Below are 8,115 nucleotides of genomic sequence, written 5' to 3' on the forward strand. Positions count from 1 at the left end.
TGTGTCAACCGTCGAGACCTTCAAGTTCCTGGGAATTTCAATCTCCCAGGACATGAAGTGGGTGACCAACATCAACTCCGTCCTCAAAAAGGCCCAGCAGAGGATGTACTTCCTGCGGCTTCTGAGAAAGCAGGGCCTGCCACCGGAGCTGCTGAGACAGTTCTACACAGCGGTCATCGAATCAGTCCTGTGTTCTTCCATCACAGTCTGGTTTGGTGGTGCTACAAAAAAGGACAAACTCCGACTGCAACGGACAATCAAAACTGCTGAAAGGATTCTCGGTACCCCCCTACCCACCCTTGAGGACTTGCACGCTGCCAGAACTAAGACAAGGGCGTGCAAAATCCTCTCGGACCCTCCCCACCCCGGTCACCAGCTCTTCCAGCTCCTTCCCTCAGGTAGGCGCTACCGATCAATGCAAACTAGAACTGGTAGACATTCCAACAGCTTCTTCCCTCTTGCAATCAACTTCTTAAACAGCTAACTTATAATTCTATTACAACAAGTTGGCAATTTTTTGACTTGAGTTCGTTGTCACATTTCTGTGGGGCCAATTATGTATTACTCGTGCACTCGCTGTAGTTGTCTCGCCATGCTGCACTATTTGCATATACTGGCCACTCATGCCAGAGTAGCATCTGCTCCATTTGCACACTGATTGAGGAGTATCTGTAACATTTGCACAACCATTGTCCCAGATTATCGCACTACTCGTCACTTTAAACCGCATCCACTCCTTGAAGTCTCAGCGCCCTTTGCACAACGGTCATTGCACCGGACTATTGCGATATTAGTCATTCGAACTGCTCTAAGTGCTAGAGGACTCTGCATCTTTTTGCACAATTGTTTTTTGTCAATGTCTTTATGTCTCCAAAGTGTTCTGTAAATTGACTGTACTAGAGCGGCTCCAACTACCGGAGACAAATTCCTTGTGTGTTTTGGACATACTTGGCAAATAAAGATGATTCTGATTCTGATTCTGATTGAATTGAATACTGCAAGCCTTTTAGTCACTGCATGCAGGCAGCATGGGTTTAGTTCCCACTCAGTGACGGTGTTAATGCAAGTGTGAATGGGTGGGCATCCAACCCCTCCCCCCTCAATTAGTGGTTTTCAAGGTTGAAAAAGTTTGTTGTTGCACTGTTCACGGTTGTACTAACGACCAGAAGAAATTTAATCTGTGCCTGTAAGGGCAATGTTTTGAACATGCACCTGTGCCAGACATAAAGAAAAGCTACATAAATGAGATTACCGCCACTACGTTTATGGAGACCATAGCTGTGTCACAAGCAGTGTTGCCACAGTTACCTTGAAAAAGTAACTTCGTTACTTTACTGATGACCTGAACCGAAAAGTAACTTAATTACTTTACTGATTACTTGATTTCAAAAGTAACTAAGTTAGAAAAAGTAACTTTTTAGTTACTTTCAGCAGCTGCCAAGTGGCAGTAATATCACTTATCCACAGTACAAAAAAGCATGAACTTAACCAAACCCATTACTTGGTAATGTACACCACACAAATTACAGGATGATGTCATCAACATGAACCAATAACTTAAATATTAGTGTAGTTAAATGAGCAACTTAGTGCAGACCTGACATGCCAACACAGTACAGTAAGTATACCTAAACATAAACAAGCACACCATTCTCAGTATACTTCTCTAAAGACTCTTAACTGATAGATGGATGCCAATTGTGGTCCATGAAGGCAACAGAGTGTGCGTGTGTGTGTGTGTGGGTGTGTGTGCGTGTGTGTTTGTATGAAAAAATACAATCCATCAGGTTAAATATCAGCACAAATCAGAAAAATGATAAAATGATGCTAGAAGCCCCTAGGAAAAACTTTTTATTACAATGTCACAATTTGCTACAGTTGACCAAAACACTGTAGCGAAAACGGTTCAGCAGCTGAAATCATCAACAAGCTGTCTTGACTCAAGATAGAAATGGAACAGTCCTTAAATAGTTCAGGTCTTACCTGGAGGAAAGGAGTTATTTTGTAACCATTGGAAGTGTTCAATCTCATCGAATAGCAAGGACCTATGGGGTCCCTCAAGGGTCAGCTCTTGGACCCCTCCTGTTCAGCCTGTGTATGCTACCCTTTGGTCAAATTCTTCAGAACCTTAATGTTGACTATCCTAGCTATGCAGATGATACACAGTTATATCTATCAGTGTCTCCAGATGACTACAGTACAATTCAGGTGTTTCGTTACTGTCTAAAACAGATCAATAACTGGATGAGCCAAAATTTTCTTCAATTAAACCACAACAAAACTGAGAATTGTTTTTGGCAGTAAAGAAAATAGGATTGCTATTAGTTAATACCGAGAGTCACTTTCTTTAAAAACCAAAGACCAAGTACGAAACCTTAGTGAACTGATAGATTCCGACTTGACTTTCAACAGTCAAATCAAATCCATTAATAAAACTGCCTTCTACCATCAGAAGAACATATCCAGAGTGAAGGCTTGCATGTGCCAAGCAGACTAGGAGAAGCTCGTCCATGCTTCTATCTCAAGTAGACTTGACTATTGTAATGGTCTTCTGCCTGGACTCCCCAAAAAGAGCATTAAACAGCTGCAGCTCATTCAGAATGCTGCAGCTCGGGTTCTGACCAGAACAAAGAGGTCAGAGCATAATACTCCAATTCTAAAGTCTCTATACTGGCTCCCAGTCAGCTTTAGAATAGATTTTAAAGTTTTGCTAGTGGTCTATATATCACTAAATGGTTTAAGTCCTGAATACATGAAAGAAATGCTAATGAAATATAAACCCAGTACGGCTCTGAGATCTACAGACTCGTGTCAAATAGTGGAGCACAAAGTCCAAAGCAAACATGGTGAAGCAGCATTTAGGTATTATGCTGCACAAAAATGGAATGAGTTGCCAACAGAAGTGATGTCAACCCCAAGTGTGAATGTTTTTAAGTCCAGGTTGAAAACTCTTATTTTTTCTTTGTGCTTTTAAGAGAATTTTAACTTTCTTATTTTTCACTTTGTCTTAAATGTTTAAGCTGTTTTGTTTTTTTCCCTTTGTTTTTAAATGCTTTTTATCATCAAGCACATTGAGTTACCTTGTGTATGAAATGCGCTATATAAATAAATTTGCTTTGTTTTGCTTTGTTACTTTGTATCTTGATTTTTGGGACTAGTTATTTTTGTATATAGATTTTTCTATGTGCCTTGTTTGCATTTTGCATTCTGGAAAATAAATCTTATTTTGGTTCCTCTTGCCTTGCCTTCCTGCTTCCCTGCACTGGGGTCCACCACGTTTGTCAACATCACCACAAATCATGAGAAATGTGGCTGAAAAACCTTAATTTGAAAAGACAAAGCGTACCTGTGCTCCTCTCATTTTGTGGACAAAAAGATACGTACATCCATTGTGTTTTGGACATTTCATTTGACTACTAAATAACCAGCTTGCAGGCCTGCAGCCGCAGGCGCATCATTGTTAGTTGGACCTGGATGAATACATGTCAAATATGGCTTAGAGTTTATTTTAAAATTAATGTGGTTCACCCTTTTCAGCTCATTATTCTTTCTTGTGCCCACATTCCACTTCCTTGTCTTTCGCTGTCTGACAACATTCTCCACCTAAATTGAAAATATATACATATACAATGTTTTTATGAAGTAAAAGTATTATACATCATCAGAGGTGGGTAAGTTATATTTTTACTTCAGTAAGCTTTTTGATCAATTGTACTTTCAAAGCAAATAAAAAAATTGCTGTAATAAATTGTAATTTCAATGCAAACTACTTTTTACTTGATTAATATTGTCTTTAAGTAACAATATCTTACTTGAAGATTTTTGGGCTAGTCTACCCTTGTCAGTACATTATTTAATGCAATAAAAATAATAATTAGAAATAGCAGAACAATCAACATTTGACTTCCAAATGATGGCAGCATCGTGGTTGCAAGAACTGCCTTGACCTGTATTTCACCTCATGTTAAAACAAACCCAGGGTCTATGATGAGGGACTTTTAGGGTTGAGCTCTACGTCTACTTTAACATAAATAAGATTGTGTCCGTCTTTTAATAAAACGCGGCCAACCTTATTACTGTGTGGGTAGTGATATGCCTCCAAGCCATCTGAAGTGACAGTTGAGAAAGTAGCTAAAAATGCTACATAGGTGATCTCTGGCCACTTTTTCATGTCATCCTCCTTTCTCTTTTAAGCTGCTGTATGAGCTGTAAAGCTGTATGAGCTGTAAAGCTCATAGAACGTGGACTAGCACAAATAGAATGTAAACAAAACGCCGATCGGTTCAAACGGGAAGTTGTGCCCACAATTCACGCAAAGGCTCATGGGGCCTAAGAATAAGGTGGATATAGTTTTTAAAACATTTGCTCAGATGCCATTTAAATGCACATCAATTTAAATGCAAAATACCTCTACAGTATGTTGAAACCATTGTTTTTAAACTTAAACACATAAACACAAAACTACAGTATGTGCTATGTGCAAAATATACAAGCTAAATACATATTTCATGAGTCATATTTAATATATCAAAATGAGATTCAAGGGCGGCACGGTGTTCGACTGGTTAGCACATCTGCCTCACAGTTCTGAGGACCGGGGTTCAAATAGAGCCTTGCCTGTGTGGAGTTTGCATGTTCTCCCCGTGCCTGCGTGGGTTTTCTCCGGGTACTCGGGTTTCCTCCCACATCCCAAAAACATGCAGGGTAGGTTAATTGAAGACTCTAAATTGCCCTTAGGTATGAATGTGAGTGCGAATGGTTGTTTGTTTATGTGTCCTGCGATTGGCTGGCGACCAGTTCAGGGTGTACCCTGCCTCTCGCCCGGAGATAGCTGGGATAGGCTTCAGCACGCCCGTGACCCTAGTGAGGATAAGCAGAACGGAAGATCAATGAATGAATGAAAATGAGATTCATGTCAATTATGCATTAGAGAGATAAAAGTCATAATGCAGCACTTACCAGCAGGTCTATGACCTGTACAGGTCATGCAAAGAGATTCCCAGCGGTTTTCCCAAGGGGCTCCTCAAGTTCATTACCTCCTCTGCAGGATGAATTCTGTCACAGGAAAGGTCCTCAGGGAGACACCACAAAGTGAGCTCATGACTGTGCAGTTCTGCTTGCCAGCTCTATGCAGGCTCTATATTAGGAACCTGTCAGATGTTTATGAAGACACCTCAACTATTGGTCCATGTTTGACTTTTTGTCCTTGAAGTTGCTGAGACCTCACTTCATAATGTACGTGATGTTGCAACAAGGTTGGTTGGTATGAGGACAAAATGTATTATTTATGTTATTTGGAGGAGGTCGTCCTCTGCAAGTGTGCCTGGACCCAATCATGGAAAATGTCAGATTACTGTTGTTGCTATGCACACAATGCATAGATGCAAAAAGTATATTCTCCATGATACACATTTTATCAGTGCAAATATAGACAGTACATGAGGTTGTAAAAAAGATTAAGATGATCTGGGATGTGCATTAAGGGTTACACTCTATGAGCTGGTTCAATGTAATCCATACGGTTGTGAGCCACTCTAATCAACTCATACAGCAGGAAGATTTATTTTTTTCCTGTTTGTTTGAAAGAGCTTTCAACAATGCATCACATTGATACTGCAGTAATATGGGTAATAGAATGGGACACGCCAACAGTGTCCACCTATTTTATTCTTCAGATGGATTCATTTTAATGCAATGCATTGGATTTACAAGATGTTTTTGGACGCTAGACCCTTTCAAGTGTTAACTATGTGAGGATGCTGTATGTAATGTTGTCTGTCAATCCAACTCGGCAAGCATCAGGATGATAGGATCGTACACGGCATGACCAATCAGTGTCCTTTGAGGGAATAAAGGTGACAGTAGATTTCACAAAAATTATGAAGCAGCAGTTTTATCAAAACTTAACCCTTTTGTTCTTTTAAATAGCAAATACCCCTGTTGATTTTTTGTATTTTTTTTTTTTTTTGCTCGAACAGATTTGGATTTATCATAACGTATGGCAGTGTGAGTTTAATTCCTACTCAGTGGCGTTGTGAAGGTGAGTGTGAATAGCTGTCTTGTCTTTATGTGCCTTGCGAGTGACTTGCGACCAGTCTAGGGTGTACAGTAGTTTGTCCAAAGGGAGCTGCCATAGGCTCCAGCCTGAACAGGATAAGCTGTATAGAAAATGGGCAGATGGATTGTGCTTGTCAACTAAGCATTATCTTTATCTTCAACTTTTTGATCTGAATGTGTTGTAATGGACTTTGGAAAAAAACATTTACATACTACAAATATTTTTATTATGTAACCACGTTTGTGTCTTGCTATAAGTCTCACTGTAGTCCAAGGGCGTAGATAGGATTTTGAACGAGGGCCAACCAAGCTGTCAGAAAATGATTTCAACTCATGGAGTTATTTTTGTGTAATTAGGGCTTGAATTAGCGCTCAAGTACTTACTGGTAGCCTATGGACCAGTGGTTTGCACTAAAAAAAAACATTGATCAATTTTTATTTTTGAAATCATCGAGAGTTTTTTTTGTGCAAATCTTTAAGGTCAGCTTGATTAAAGTTTGTCTCCCTCTGTGTCAGAATCAGAATCAGAATCATCTTTATTTGCCAAGTATGTCCCAAAAACACACAAGGAATTTGTCTCGTCTCTCCTTGCCGTGTCCCTGCTTCTTCTGTCTGTATTCCTTCTCTTTCTTCTCCCTCAAGTAATCTGTCGCTGACCCATGGGCAGATCCTCTCTTGACTGACTAAGGCCTTTTCACTGTCATCAGGAACTGCCCGCAGGCCAGGAAGATAATGTTAATTAGGGCTCGGGCTTGCAAATCCTGTTTGATTATTTTAAAACTATCTATTGAACCGGTAAGAGAGTACGCTGGCAGGTTTTGACTGTTTTTTAGTTGCCGTGTCTCCGTACAGATGTTTTTCTTTTTAGTTCAATGGCTTACTTTAACCAGGATCCCTCGGCTTACCTTAGCCACAGGTTGAATCCCAGTTCCATTTTGCACCGGACCAACCTGCTGCCTTTCCAGCTAGCCTGCTGGCTACTAAGTCTGCTGGGTACCGAGCTGCTCTAGTTTCACGCTGTTTTGAATAATAATTTTATCATCATCATTTTAAATCTTATTTTTATTTCCCTGAACAATTGCTTATTAAAATAATATTATACATTAAAAAAAAACATCTTTGGACTCCTTGGACTGGTCGCCAGTCAATGACAGGACACATATACAGACAAATAACCATTCACATTAACATTCACAAATGAAAGCATTCAATTAACAATGTATGCACTACAATACATGTTTTTGGAATGTGGAAGGAAGCTGGAGATTCAAAACCAGAACCTCTGAATGTGTTAAACACGACTTCCTGCAGATACGCACGGTAAAATAATACAGCGTTACTAAGTGCTAACATCCCTCTCTTGACTTCCTGTCTCCTGTTTGCTTCTGTTTCTCTTTCTGCCACCTGCCTTCGCTCCACAGCGGCACTGTGTGACAGTTCAGTGCCAAAGGCGAAAACCAGGGCAGGATATTAAAATGAGCTATTCTGGAAACATCCAGCGCCCCCCGTGTCAGGGAGCGTAAAGCAGTCATCGGCTTAAAAAAGCTTGTCGTCCACAAGAAGACGCATTCATCCACTTGACAGTTTGTTGGTGTCACGACACAACATGTGGCTCTAATCCTCTCTCAAGCTCTGTGCAGTGATGAATATTGATGCGTCCATGCGAATGGATCTTGTCTGTGTCCTGTAGCTGCGGGTTTGCTTATCTAGCCTCGCCACTTCCATTTCATTTGGATAATTCACAGTGGATGGTCGTCATGCCACAAGTAATATTTCCCCACGTTTGCAGCTGTACGGTATGATTAATAATGCAATCAAGGTCAAGCGTTCACCAGCCAAACATTTCACATCCATTTTGTTCTGTTGTTGTTGGTTGTTGCAGATTCCCAGCTTCCCTACAGGAATCTCTTGTCTCTGTCAGTCTTCATTTCTTCCTGTCTTTTTCTCCTCGCTTCCACTTTTAATTCCAAATGGCACTAATGTCCTTGGGCTGCTCTTCTTGATTTATTTGTGATGCTGGCATGGGAATGTTTTCACATGGCCTACAGAGCTGCTCTT

General features: G+C 40.4%; 1 long non-coding RNA gene across 1 annotated transcript; it reads right to left on the reverse strand.

Annotated features, from left to right (window-relative positions):
* Positions 1-4,498: 4,498 nt before the first annotated feature.
* On the reverse strand, positions 4,499-5,028 carry LOC133485943 (uncharacterized). The gene is made up of 2 exons (XR_009790861.1): positions 4,960-5,028; positions 4,499-4,860 (listed from the first exon to the last, which is right to left on the reverse strand). It is a non-coding gene; the product is annotated as an uncharacterized LOC133485943 (long non-coding RNA).
* Positions 5,029-8,115: the final 3,087 nt, after the last annotated feature.

The sequence above is a fragment of the Phyllopteryx taeniolatus genome, chromosome 11 (genome assembly GCF_024500385.1).
Source record: "Phyllopteryx taeniolatus isolate TA_2022b chromosome 11, UOR_Ptae_1.2, whole genome shotgun sequence".
In the NCBI taxonomy this organism is placed as follows: Eukaryota; Metazoa; Chordata; class Actinopteri; order Syngnathiformes; family Syngnathidae; genus Phyllopteryx; species Phyllopteryx taeniolatus.